The sequence below is a fragment of the Vulpes vulpes genome, chromosome 3 (assembly GCF_048418805.1).
Source record: "Vulpes vulpes isolate BD-2025 chromosome 3, VulVul3, whole genome shotgun sequence".
Classification (NCBI taxonomy): domain Eukaryota; kingdom Metazoa; phylum Chordata; class Mammalia; order Carnivora; family Canidae; genus Vulpes; species Vulpes vulpes.
In genome coordinates this window covers 9,568,717-9,582,531 of record NC_132782.1, presented here as the reverse complement: position 1 = coordinate 9,582,531, position 13,815 = coordinate 9,568,717, and the positions used below count along the sequence as shown (strand labels likewise).

Genomic DNA, 13,815 nt, shown 5'->3' with positions numbered 1-13,815 from the left:
AATTCATTTTTTCAATCTGCATCTCAGACAAATACTGAGGGCCCCTTCCTAAGAATTCTCATCAGAATTTTGACAAAGTCTGGAGTTTTGGGGTAAGTCTGAGTGGTTATGTATAGAAATACATGGGTTGGTAGTAGAGGGTAGAAGGAAGGGGGGGAATGGGAATGGGTGAGATGTTTAGACTAAAAGGACTTGGGGGAAGAGTGAGAATATTTTTAATTTTCATTGTTCCCTGGCATCAGGACCGTTTGCAGATAAAAAGGCCAAAATAAGCATGAATTTTGTTTTAATTAACTCTCTAAGATTTGTCTACCATTTAGTTGCCCCCTCCCACCCTCATCTGTTATTTTGTTCACTTTAAGGCCATAAATATTATTAATCCACAGAGATTTCTTTCTGCTTCCCTTAGTTAATTAAAGATACACTAGAATTTATCTTGTGCTACCACCAGGAGGGCACAAAAAGTGAAATATTATATTGCTAGATAGTTCATTCATTAGCATAAAATAATCAGTGAGATTGTGTATTGGAGTTTCAAATACCTTCACCAGACTTTCTTTTAAAGGACAGATGTAATCAGTCAATGGAAGAAAATAGAAAGAGAAAGAGGGGAGAAGGGAGTAACAAATTAAGGAGATAGGCAACCCTGAACGCACACGTTACTTTTTTAGAGATAGTTTCACTTCACTCCAGCCTGGGAAAGAGCTGTAATAACTCCCTGCCCACATATCATTAGTAAGAGACACAATGGCCAAGTCTTCCTTCATCTGTTTCAAGCTGTGTCATTCAGTCGAGAGAGGGGGAGGGCACCAGGGCAGCTGTCAAAAAAAAACCTCACTAAAATGATCATTCTTATATTTTACTTACTTTATTTTATATTAATGGTTTTATTACAAAAAGAAACTATGATGTAAACTTCATGTATCATTCACTTACAACATTTTAGACCAAACCAAGCAGAACCCAACACTAGACAGCTCCACTATTTATATTCCTCTAAGGGTAGCTCATCCTGCCCTCTTTTTCCACCCTCAGTGTTTTTCTTCCTTCAGGGAGAGATTCTATATCAGTGTTTCATTTCTCCTCTGGGTGGACTTAAAGGCCAGACACATTGATTATTAATCATTATATTGGGGTTTCTCTCCTTTCTTGACCAATGACACAATCTGCAGAGCATGATAGGTATACTGTAACTGACATCTGTACTGAAAGAAAAAAAAATCAGGTTATGGCGTATATATCTGCACTAATAAAAAAAGCCATCCTTCAAATCCTCCTTTTGTAAGTCTTACTAAAAAGACCACTGTGTTACAAATGCATAGGCACTGAGCCATAAATCCAGTAACAGAGACATATCTAAAAGCCCATTTTGGGACATTCTTTACTTGGACTCTTGGGACACTCCAGGCTTAACAAGAGTCACATTTTTTTCTAGGTTGTGCTGCTGATGAATACCAGGGAGAAAACTTGAAACATATGGGATTTTCCACCCCTATTAGCTGGCTGTGCTATTTTACTTCATCTATTTTGGTGTATATCTTTATTTGTGTAAATGTCTCCACTTAACATCATTTGCCATTCATGCTTTATAAAACTCATTGGCTTTCTGGTGTCTGGGCATATTTGAAGTGTATTTGTGACTATTAGTTTATCATTTTCTGTGATAGGGCATGAAATTTCATGAGGTAAAGAATAGGAGGAATCTAGTGTAATAGTTAAAAGCATGGATTTTTATTTAAGGTGCCAAGGTCTGAATCATGGCAGTCGGTCTCCCTATATGTCTTTGGGCAAGTTATTTCACCCCTAAGAAGTTCAGGTTTCCCAGCTGTGGAATGGAAGTAATAATAATACAAACCTGGGACACCTGGGTGGCTCAGTGGTTAAGCATCTGCCTCCCACTCAGTGCATGATCCTGGAGTTCCAGGATCCAGTCCCACATCGGACTTCCTCCATGGAGCCTGCTTCTCTCTCTGCCTGTGTCTCTACCTCTCTCTGTCTCTGTGTCTCTCATGAGTAAATAAATAAAATCTTTAAAAAAGTAATAATACAAACCTAAAGCTCAGGACCTACATTTAACTCAGGGACTGCCTCATAGTGAGTCCTCAATAAGTGAGGACATTATCACTACTATTGTCAGAATGGCCAAATCAGGATACCTGGTAAACAAGGTGTCTGTATATCTTTAAATAATTACACTGAACCCAAAGGCATACACCAATGTTATCCTGAATCAGTGGGACATGTGGTCAACCCTTATGTAGACTATAGACAATCTCAGTATCAGCAGGAGGAAATTCAATATTGAATTACTCATTTTGATACAATGTTGAGAGGCACTAATGGCAACCACAGTAAGAAACCAAGGGAGGAAGGATTTTGTTACTGTTCTTGTTGCTTATTTCTTATTTTCTTTCCCCCCCTTTTTTTTTTTGAAACATTTTTGCAGTGTTGGAGAGACGGGTTTGTAGTCATACCTTTTAGCTTCGCCCATGTGTCCTCACATACAAGGGTAGTCTCTCCTTTGGTCACACCATCTCTGACTGTAAAGGACAATATGGATTTATGCTTAGTGACCTCTTGCAAGTTTTCTTTCTTTGCTGCAAAATTATGGGGAGCAACAACTTGATTTATTCCATTAGTTTTGAACTGTGCTGCCAATAAGTAAATTGGTTCATGGTAATCACAGTATTCACTTCAATTAAATGATCATCAATTGAGTTATTTGCCTTTTTGCATGTAATTTATTATGGTCTACTTTTCTCTTTCAATTAAAAAGTTGAAGTGTATAATTTACTTGTTTCTGGGGATTGAAAATAAGGGAACTAGAATTCTAAAATGATTATCTTAAAGATTTAACAATTAGAAATGTTTATGTTTCTTTATAGTTTACTGACAATACATGATTAGGAAATTATTTTGTTGTATGCAATCAAAAACAATTATTTCCTTATGCAAAATCCACCTCAGGAAAAGAGAGATGAAACAGATGAGAAAACACATTTTACCTAATGATTTTCTTTCAGGAAAAATATTGCTATCATGATCCTTTTTAATTAAATAAGAATTTAGCACTTTTGCGTGTGTGTTCTTAATGTCAGACTCTTTGGTTATCACACTTACACCTCTGTTATTAATGTTAGCCATGGTTTGCAGATGAGGAAAAGCTAGTTATCAATGAATAATTCAGATTCCATAACTGTCAGACCTCATTATTTTAAATAGGGCCTGGTAGTTCCAGTTGTAACCAGCTAATTGCCTCGTTTAAACTTAAACTGTTAGACTATTCCACATAATTCTGATTTTAAAAAACTTTAAATACATTTAAAATTGCTGTAGTACATGGAGCAATTTGCCTTAAATCAATCTAGAAGAACAAAAGGCATTCTGCTTGTGATGTCTTCAAATAAGAATTAAAATTTATTTTAATTGAATCCACTAGCTGTCATGAAATGCTCACTTCACATAGCATGAACAAAATGTTTTTAATTTATAAAAAAAAAAAATAGAGTGGGAAGCTGGAGACCGAACAATTCGGTTTAAAATTTGATCTCTTTTGTTTCAACATATTGCCAAATAAAAGTCCAGGACCAAACTGAATGTGATGGAAGAGATCACTGAAAGCTACGGCCATTGCTTCCTAAATCCCTGTCACTCTGAAAACTAAAACAACTGTAACTTTACTGGTGACTTAAAAAAATAAATAAACCTGTAAAGCTAGTGTGGGTGGCTAGAGAGGTTGAGTGGCTCATTTCTTCCATTCAGAGAAGATGTCCAGGTTAGGAGACCTCCTCTGAGGGCCACACCTTCAGATCTGCCTCCGTGTCCACGCCAACGTGGAACCTGCCGGCTGCCCCCAGCCACCAGGAGCATAGAGGAGGGACAAGTAGGAGGAGCAGGCCGTTCCAGCAGCAAGCGCACCCAGGATGCCCATCCTCTCTCTGGGACCTTCCTCAGCTGTGCTGAAACTCTCTCAACTGTGCTCCTCCCATTAACCCTCCTTCCTTCTCTCTGTTCTTTTCCAGAGGTCAGAACTGTGCTTTGCCCTGAAGGCTCCCTGGACCCATCCTGCTTGGTTTCCCCCTTCTCGCCCATGTGCAAGCTCCCCTGGAAAGCCCTAGAACATCCAGATCTGTCATAGTGTTTGCTTCTTGCAGGACCCGCAGTGACACAGCAAGAATTCTACAGTTTCTTCAGGTCTAATTAAACAGTTCTCTTCACAAACCTCATCCCTTACACTTGGCTTTGATCATCTTTGGAGATGGTGAGGTTTGGCAGGAGTGGCTCTCCCAGTGATGAAGAGCTTCATATTGTGGTTGAGGCCTGCGTATAATAACATTTTGTTTCTTTATTCAGGCCAAACAACCCTACCTGTGGTGAGTCTCTCGTAACCTGAATATACATATTTTCCATTTCCTGAGTCTTCTCTAGGTTCTTAATGTATCCCAGCATGAACACACAAGGGCTGAGCATGTATCTAGAGTACTCTTACCTAAACACTTTATCTTAAAATCTCACTTAACCCTTCTTTCAGTGGGGTCACTGCCTCCAGGAAAAATAAATTTGTTTATATCCCAGGTCTACAAAGCTTTGTTACTTTGATGTTAATTCTACCTTTATTTTATAAATTCTGATTAGAAGCAATGTGGTTTCTTAACGTAAAAACCGTGGTTGGTTATGCTCTAACGGGGAGGGGGGGAGATCTCACAACGAGTTTAAAAAAATCAGCAAAGCGCTATTGTGATGACTTACATCATAGTTCAGTAACTACAATTTCAGTTCTTCTTGAAAATATACATTAAAGGTTTATGCCCACGATCATGGTTGTGTGACTGTAGAAACACATTTTATAGCAAGGGGGAAGAAATGTTTCTACGGTCGTGACTTACTATCCTCGGATCCTGTCTCTTGTGTTGGGAGGCCTCTACAGCCTCCAACATCTAAACAAAGATGGGAGAAGGGCCATGGTGTGGAAGTTACATGGGCATTTGGAAATAATATACTGAGGTTTTAGCTAAGTTTAAAAGGTGCTTTAAAAAAAAAAAAGTGCTTAAAAATTTTACTATCACGGTGTCCGCAACATTCTGTTGTACTTATGAAAAGAATGAAATTTGGAGGTCCATATTCTTATAGTTTAGTTTTAATGCCACCATCTACCAGCTTTGACACGCGGGTTCATCATGGATGTTCCCTGGGTCTGTTTCCTCACCTATGGGACCAGTCACATTCAAGGGCCACTCCCAGCCCTACAAGTTGAGCAAGTGCGCTGCACCCCCACACCCTTTAAAAGAAATGTTTTCCAGGTATTTGAAGGGAACATCTTTGTTTACTTTTCCAATATAAATCTGTATTGGAGGGAACAACGCATAGGGTTGTCCAAATTTAATATCTTTTTCTGAGGAGAGGTGAAACATGAACTTATTTTCCTCTGATTCAAAGGTAGGGCAGTTTTTATTTCCTTAGTTTTTTCACAGATAAGTGTTCCACCCCAGACTACCTTTGTATCGTTAGCACCATACTAAGGTTTCAGAAAGTTACGGATTACTTTCCTTCTCTCAATTTACATGTAAGAACTTCTGAAATATTAACACATTCTGGAAGGTTCGTTCCCCTGTATTACCATGCGATTTCTGAGCAGGATTAGTTTTTGTCTGCTCTGTAACATTCTGAAAGTATAATAGGCTACTGTGAAATAATATAGTAAATATTTCCTCTTCATGAATTCTTATATTCTGACAGGTTTTTCCCCCCAGAAAACCCAGAAGATAAAATGCAGACATACACAATTAATGTCAGTTACAGTTCATAGAAGCACATGCTTTCCTTCCATTGCAATAACTGAACATTTAGGAACTGAAGAGTTTACCATCTGTGAGCTATGTGTCGGCTTAGCTGTCTGAGATCAAGCTTCGTGTTTTAAATATTGTGCTCTGAGGAAAGCCCACCTCAGTCTCTGAATGCTGTGCTGTGGCCACACTCAGATACCCCAGTAAGAGGGAGACCTTGCTTGTCCATCTTAAAACTTTAGCACTGGCTCTACTCCTCACCCGTGACATGGGTCTTTAGTGAAGTTAACCATTATATTTAGTAATGTTCTGAATTCTACCAAAAAAAATGAGCACTAATGTACCACATTTAGAATTTTTAGATAATTACATAAATAGGACCATAAAGATTGCAAATGTCATACTTAAAATTGATTCCTTCTACACTGCGGTTTAGAATCCTATTGGATAGTAAACGCTTTCTTATTAAGCATTCATTTCAGTTAATTTTGTTGCAAACTAATAAAAATAGGTGCCTTGGGTTTTTCTTTGCTTTGTTTTAAAAGGTTCCATTAAAATTTAAATTCTTAAAGCCATTATTATAATGTAAATTTGTTTTAGTAGATAAAGACTTTGATTTGCCATAAGCCAGATTTGCCAGAAAGGAAGAAATTAGTTTATTGAGTAAGTATTTGGGTAGAGTGGTGTTTTGGGTTGTGTTATACATTTTGTATTCTACTTAGCATTGAGAAGGATTTGATAACCTAGGACAAGATTCAGAGAATTAAATAGTGTCTGTACACATAAATCGTATTTAAGTCACATATTTCCTTAAAAGTACTGGAGCCTGGTAGAGGTGAGAATCCAAAGGCATACCTTGCTTTCTATTGTGCAAATTTGGAATGTGAAAAATTGGAATATTTTCAAAGGCCAAGATTGGAAGTATGGTCACTGTTAACACCTGTTCTATAGGGGGACAGATTCCTTTCTATGATTATGATATTGCAATGGGTGGAAAGTTCCAAAAAGAAAGTAAATATAGTTTCCTAAGGATTAGTAAGACTTTCAATGTATACTGAGTGCTTCTAACATATGGTACAGATGGATTGCAAGCTACACCTGGGTGATTGACTAGTTCTAGCATTTGGTGTTTATGTTGTGATTTTAAAATAGCCATTCATTAGTCTGCTGTGTGTGTGTGTGTGTGTGTGTGTGTATGTGTTTAAGGTGTTTAAGAAAAATATTATTTTACAATTTCACAGAATATGGAGAATACTATATCATAGAAAATTTAAGAGCACAAATCACTGCTAGTTGTTAGTCACTGATTCTTAATACCTACTTAGTCAACATGAGGAACAGATGGCTTGTGGGAATATCTTTTTTCTTCTGCAGTGTTCTAAAATGGAGAACTTATACTTCAACTTTTTAAATAAAAATTCTAATCCCCAAAAACTTCTAGCAGCAATAACTATGGATTCAAAGGTATATGCTAAGAAGTGGTTAATTGTAGCAGAAAGGAAGGTTATTCGACATCAGCCTTATCTAGCATTTGTGATCTTCGCCTCTGCAACTTAAACCTCATATTTTCAGTTCTGAAATTTTTGCTCACTTGGAAATAAACTGAACTTTTTAAAATGAAATAATTAAAGTTAATTTAATAATTCATCATTAACATAAGATATTAGTGCATATTAGTTACATTCAAATTAACAGAATAACCAATAATCTGCTGTGGGCACATATAAGCCCTTTAAACCTGAGCTGTATCACTCAGGAGTGCTCATGTTTAGCAGTAGGATAGATATTCCTTCAGAAAAAAAGAACTGTGCAATTTGCCCACGTGTAAAGCAAACCCCAAACATCACATCATTTATCCATACACATTTCAATCTCTATCCATAAAATATCAGAACTTTTTTTACATAAGATAACGGCATTATCATATGTAAAAATCCAAGATAATTCTCAATATTACTAATTATCCACTCAGTGCACAAATTCCCCTCATTGTCACATACACATTTTTTCAGTTGGTTTGTTCAAATCGGAAATCAAACAAGTTCTGAACATTGCATTTGGTTCGTATGTTTCAAGGAACTTCAAATCAATAGTTTCTTCTTGCTCTTTTTATTGTAATTTGTAAATGGAAGTCACTAGAATTTCCTATACACTGTATATTGTATCTCTGTATTATTATTTAACATAATTCTTTGTCCCAATTTGATGAGATACAAGTTTGAATTTTTACAATGAAGCTGTACAACTGGGGCAGTATATACATCAGGTAGCACATATTATTACCTCTTTTGGGGGGATGTTAGTTGGCCATTGGATTTAGATATTATCAATCTGATAAATCTATTATGAAGTCTCTGTTCAGCTTTACAATTAAATATTTCCATAGCCATGGTTGATCATTGCCTCCATCCAACAGTTCATTCAGGGATTATGTCTATTTTTGTTCTCTAAAAGTTCTATAAAAAGCTCTATTTTGGTTCATACAATATGTACATTGCGGAGATCACAGCTATGTAAGTGGGAGGATGATGACAGTTTGTAACGTTTTGTTCTTCCTGGGGGATGGGAGAAAACAAGCATTTCATTAATGTGTGTGTGATTTCAATTAATCAATACTGTAAATGAAGCTGTTTTCCAATATAAATGACAGTGGAGTCAACATTCCTGAAAATACTAATGTGACTCCTGCTACCGTGGAGGAAATAGCTTATTTTAATTATAAATCTTGATTCCTACTCTAGGGCTAAGTATACTGACTACTTGGTGCATTTAGCACCATTGCTCATCCATTCTACCTTCTGATTCTCATGGCAATTCTATGCCATCAACAAGGAAAGTATCATTTCTTCTGTTTTACAGATGTGGAAACCGAGGTCAGGAGAGTCAAAATCACTTTCCACTCTCATCCAATGAGAATGGAACTGGGATCAGATCTTGGGTTCCCGGTTCAAAATCCAGTATTGTGGGGTTTTTTTGTTTTTTGTTTGTTTGTTTGTTTTTGTTTGTTTTTATAATCATATCATACCTGAATTATCTCTAGTTTCAGGCTGCCAGGTCATTTGTTTAAATTCAGTAATACAAGGCAGCCTGGGTGGCTCAATGGTTTAGGGCCACCTTCAGCCCGGGGCATGATCCTGGAGTCCTGGAATGGAGTCCCGCGTCAGGCTTCCTGCATGGAGCCTGTTTCTCCCTCTGCCTGTGTCTCCGCCTCTCTCTCTCTCTGTGTGTCTCTCATGAATAAATAAATAAAATCTTTAAAAATTCGGTAATACATATGGATAAGCCATTAAATTATATAAAACTGATACTTCATATGAACAAGTAAATATTAAATAATACGCATAAAAAAATAAAATAAAATAAAAATAAAAAATAATACACATAAAATTAGAAGTTGCTTTTTTTTAGAAGTTGCTTTTAATAATTTCCATGGGACCATTAAAAAGTAGTACCTTTCTGCCAATTTTCATTTTCTGTTGTGATTTTTGTTGCATTAACACATTCTCAAAACTTCTGAATTTCTGATACGTGAGAGATGCAGAGAATAAGACATTTTGTCTCCATTGGAGGACTTCATGGTATGGTACAAGAAAAGAAGATAAACCAATAATTATAGCATAGGTTAGGAAGATGATGGGTTTTAACTTTCAACCATTGACAATTTTAAAGATTTTTTAAATTTATTTATTCATAGAGAGAGAGAGGGAGAGAGAGAGAGAGAGAGGCAGAGACACAGGCAGAGGGAGAAGCAGGCTCCATGCAGGGAGCCAACGTGGGACTCGATCCCGGGTCTAATCATTGACAATTTTGATTTGACCCTAAATTTCTGTCTCTCTTATTACTGTCAGTATATCAAATGAACAAATGTTACTTGCTCAAAACACCTAAGATACATTTTACAAATACAGCTAGGGGCTTTTGTTTAAGCAATCCTACTTGTTTTTAGGTGTCAGACATGGCTAATCACTGCTTTGAAATTTTCTTCGGGTCTTTCCACCTGAAGAAATAGTCTTCTCTTGTTGGTTTGAAAGGTTCACTCTCAGGTAACTGTTGTGTCTGAGCATGGCCTTACCATTAGCCCTGTCACCAAAATAGGCAGATCCAACTGTTGGAGCAGAGTTCAAGGCTAGCTTTCCACAAATCCAAGCTATCAGTTTATACCTGGCTCAAAGAGTTTGGGACACATTTCAAATCTAGTAGGTATGAGTGTCTGTTTCTGGGGCCCAGTTCCTACAAATCTCTGATAATAGTGGATGACATGTTTTCCTAAAACAAACAAACAAACAAACAAACAAAAAACAAACAAAAACACTAAATTATCCACCCGGAGGAAAACTGCATTTTTGTCTAGAGAAACCAGTAAGACACAACACTAAATGATACCATGAAAGAAAAGTGAGGGAAAACAATAATACAGACATACTATGAATACTAACATACTGAATTAGGTGAATTTTAATGTTATACGTGCCTGGCCTAATGCTTGCAATGATGAGATGAAGATTTTGGTCTTGGAGATGCTCTTAAGCAGATTGGAAAAGCGTCTATGAGATGTGTTATTTTTCCTTGGTGTCTTTATCACTGACCCCTAACCAAAATTTTTAATCAATGGAAAACCCAAGACTCTTCCTAGTCTCTAAATCATAGAAATTTTATGGAAGTGTCTTTAGATCTCCAAAACATCTTACCATTGTTTCCTGGTATGTACTAACATATAGGTGTACACACGTACACACACACACACACACACACACACACACACACATACATATATACCACCCCTCAATATATATTTATTAAACACTTTATTACCACTTCTTAGAAGAGAAAGCCAAATTTCAGAAGCTAACTACCTTAGATATCTGAACAAAGATTAGGTATTGAGTATTTTTGACTCAAAAGCCGAAGTTTTCATCTGTTTCTTAATTTCAAAAGGCAAATGTTATCCTTCTACAGCAGATATAGTGATTTTCCCTGAGAAAACTTTAGTTCACCTGGTGACTGATATAAATGATGAATTTGCTGAGTCATCTTGTTCTATTTGTTTAATGTGGTTACACCAGATGGAAGTATTGAAGTAGGATAAATGAGATGTAAATACCATGAAAACAGCATGTATGCCTGGCTAGGGAGATATAGTGAGCACATTTTGATAAGAGGTTTCCATGATTCCCTTCCCAGTAGCTCCTTAGGAATGTTCTGACACTGGAATTTAATGATTTCCCTAGGAACAAAAAATTAAATCAAAAGAATATTTTGCATTGGCTTTACATTTTTTTTTCCAAATTTTGTGAGGGAAAGAACATTTTGAGTATCATTCTCTTTTTGGAAAGATTGTGGCACCTTGGTACTTTATATTCTAATGTGAAAAATCGTAGATACATAGGCATAGGTAGCTGGAAGACCTTTACATACCAGCTTTCTTTTGAGGAAGGTCATTATTAAGACTATAAAGCTTTTTACTGTCCTTCATTTTTTATCTCCAGAAAGCATTTATTGGCACATTCACAGTGCTCAGAATTTTATACCAGGCAAGGTGGGCAATAATGAAAGAAGATAAAGGCTGAGTTCACAACTGGAGGAGTTATAGAAAGCTACCTAGGGGCAGCCTGGTTAGCTGAGCGGTTTAGCGCTGCCTTCAGCCTAGGGCGTGATCCTGGAGTCCTGGAATCGAGTCCCACATCGGGCTCCCTGCATGGAGCCTGCTTCTCCCTTTGCCTGTGTCTTTGCCTCTCTCTCTCTGTCTCTCATGGATAAATAAATAAATCTATAAAAAAATGAAAAAAAAGAAAACTACCTAATGTGTGTGTACTCATGACTGTGCACCATAAACAGCAGGATCCAGGCTTTTCCACTCAGTTAAGCTACTCTGTGGATACTCTGAGCAGGGAATGGATTTGCTTCTTTTTCCCTCAACACAGCACAATCAAGGGCACAGCTCCATGGACTATGCAAGTTTCGCTAAAACCCAGCTGGAGGATCCTTTACAAATTGTTATTATTTGGCTTCATGGTCCCATTTATTACCATGGAGGTTGAAGCTTTTGCCATATAGATATACATTTTCCTAAGTGGTAGGAATTTGAAAATATCTGTCTTCAATAACCCACAAGAAGTGTATTGTCCAACTGTGATCTTTTTGAAGCACACAATAAGAAGTATATTTTTCATTGTGATATGTTTTTGTAACCACCTAAGTATATTTTGTATTGTGAGCCATTACACACACACACACACACACATGCACACACACCACTAACACAAAAGTTTCAAAAAAATACTATGTGCACTGGACTCCAACATTTTCTTTACTTGCTTTACTTGCTTTACTTGCTTGTTTTATTATATTATATATTATATATATATTATATATTTATTATATATTATTATATATGCCTGCTCTTTTGGAGATTATTTTAAATATACTAGTTGCTACTTAGTGAATTTATTTCATAACCCGCTTATGCATCTGGATTTATTGATTGAATGACTTTGTGCTAAAGAATTTGCAGAATTGGAAAAATTACATAAATAATCTTCAAGTAGAATCTATTTGATGTTCATAAGAAAACAAGAAAACTGATATGCTCAAGTAAAGAGTTATTAATTTAGAAATTGATTAATTAGGTGTGGTCAGATACAATTTGTAGTTTGAATCATGTTTTCCCTGCGCCACATCTCCAATGTCTAACACGGTAACTCTAGTTACTCTAGGAGTTTATAAATGATGCATTGAATTCGGTTAAAACCAGTAATGTGGTTATAGAAATGGATAAAAGTCAAAGATGAGAAACTAGAATGGAGAAAGAATCCAAATAACTTGGGTACTTTTTATATGTTTGACTTTAAAAAAGAAACAGTAACAAGATTATATGATTTTTGTGGATTTAATTTGGAGAGTAAAGGTAAGATTTTGAAAGAAATATTAAGTTTTTAGGAGTACATGGCTGTGCCTAGTGTTTGATAGTTAGATTCTTCGGGAGAATGGACATTAGGGATCATCCAAAGTCCAAACTCTTTCCCAATTTAAGATTTCCTTTTGTTGTATCCTCATATGTTAGCATACTTTTTGTAGTATCCATCTTTCCATAAAACATTCTAGTAAAGGGAGAATGCACTTGAATAAGCAGTCTGGTCTGTTGTTCATTATCTTGAATTACTGTAGGGTTCTTCTCTCTCTCTAACTGAAATCTGACTCCTTGTTTTATCCACTCCTTTTCCTTGGTCTGCCTTCTACCATAATATAAAAATTTATTTGCTTCATTTATACAGTAGCCCTGATCACCTCTTAGCCATGTACTTTCAATATTCCTCAATGTCCCTGAAACTTAAAGTTAAAAGTGTTAACAAGGCTGACAATGTTAAAAAGAAACTGAGGTTATGAAAGGGAATGAAGCATTGAATAATCACAAAACTAAAGCCCAGTTCTTCAAAATGTTGTGGGCAGTTTTTCATGGTTATCAAATCAGGACCTCCAGTGTTTCTAAAACTATGCATATTGTTGACTTCATAAACCAGTTTCAACAAAGTAATATTTATTGAGAACCCTTATGGAAAATGGTTCTGTGTTAATTGAAGGTATAACATATTTTTAATGGTTTCTTTGCATGTGGGAACTGCTTCTTCCCAAACGATTAGAGAGCTCTTAAGCACATTTGCATTAATATCATCATTTGTCTAAAAGTTTACTGAAAAAGCTGAGCTCCTCCTAAAAAGAGATGATCTCACGTTTGAAGAAAAATATGTTTCCCCATTAGAGTGACACAGTTTACTTAACTGTGTTTTTTCCCTTAAGTAGTAGTCTGCAAGGTGGAGTCATCTTTGACCCAAAATATTCACCTCAAGATTTTCTATAATATAATCCTTAGTAATAAAGCATTAGGCAGAGTAGCTAAATGCAATTTTAGAAAATAGTATTGGAAATTTTCCAATAATTTTTAGGCAAAGGATACTGGAAGTGTTCACTCTAATTCTCAGAGATATGCATTAATCACAGGCTTATGTATTTTTAAACTATAAATCATTTTTAAAAC

At 36.2% G+C, this 13,815-nt stretch overlaps 1 long non-coding RNA gene across 1 annotated transcript in view; it reads left to right on the top strand.

Annotated features, from left to right (window-relative positions):
- Positions 1-4,164, top strand: part of LOC140598108 (uncharacterized) — a 50,034-nt gene extending 45,870 nt beyond the window's left edge. The window contains exon 3 of the long non-coding RNA XR_012000237.1: positions 4,023-4,164. This is a non-coding gene — a long non-coding RNA (uncharacterized lncRNA). The remainder of the gene's footprint in view (positions 1-4,022) is intronic.
- Positions 4,165-13,815: the final 9,651 nt, after the last annotated feature.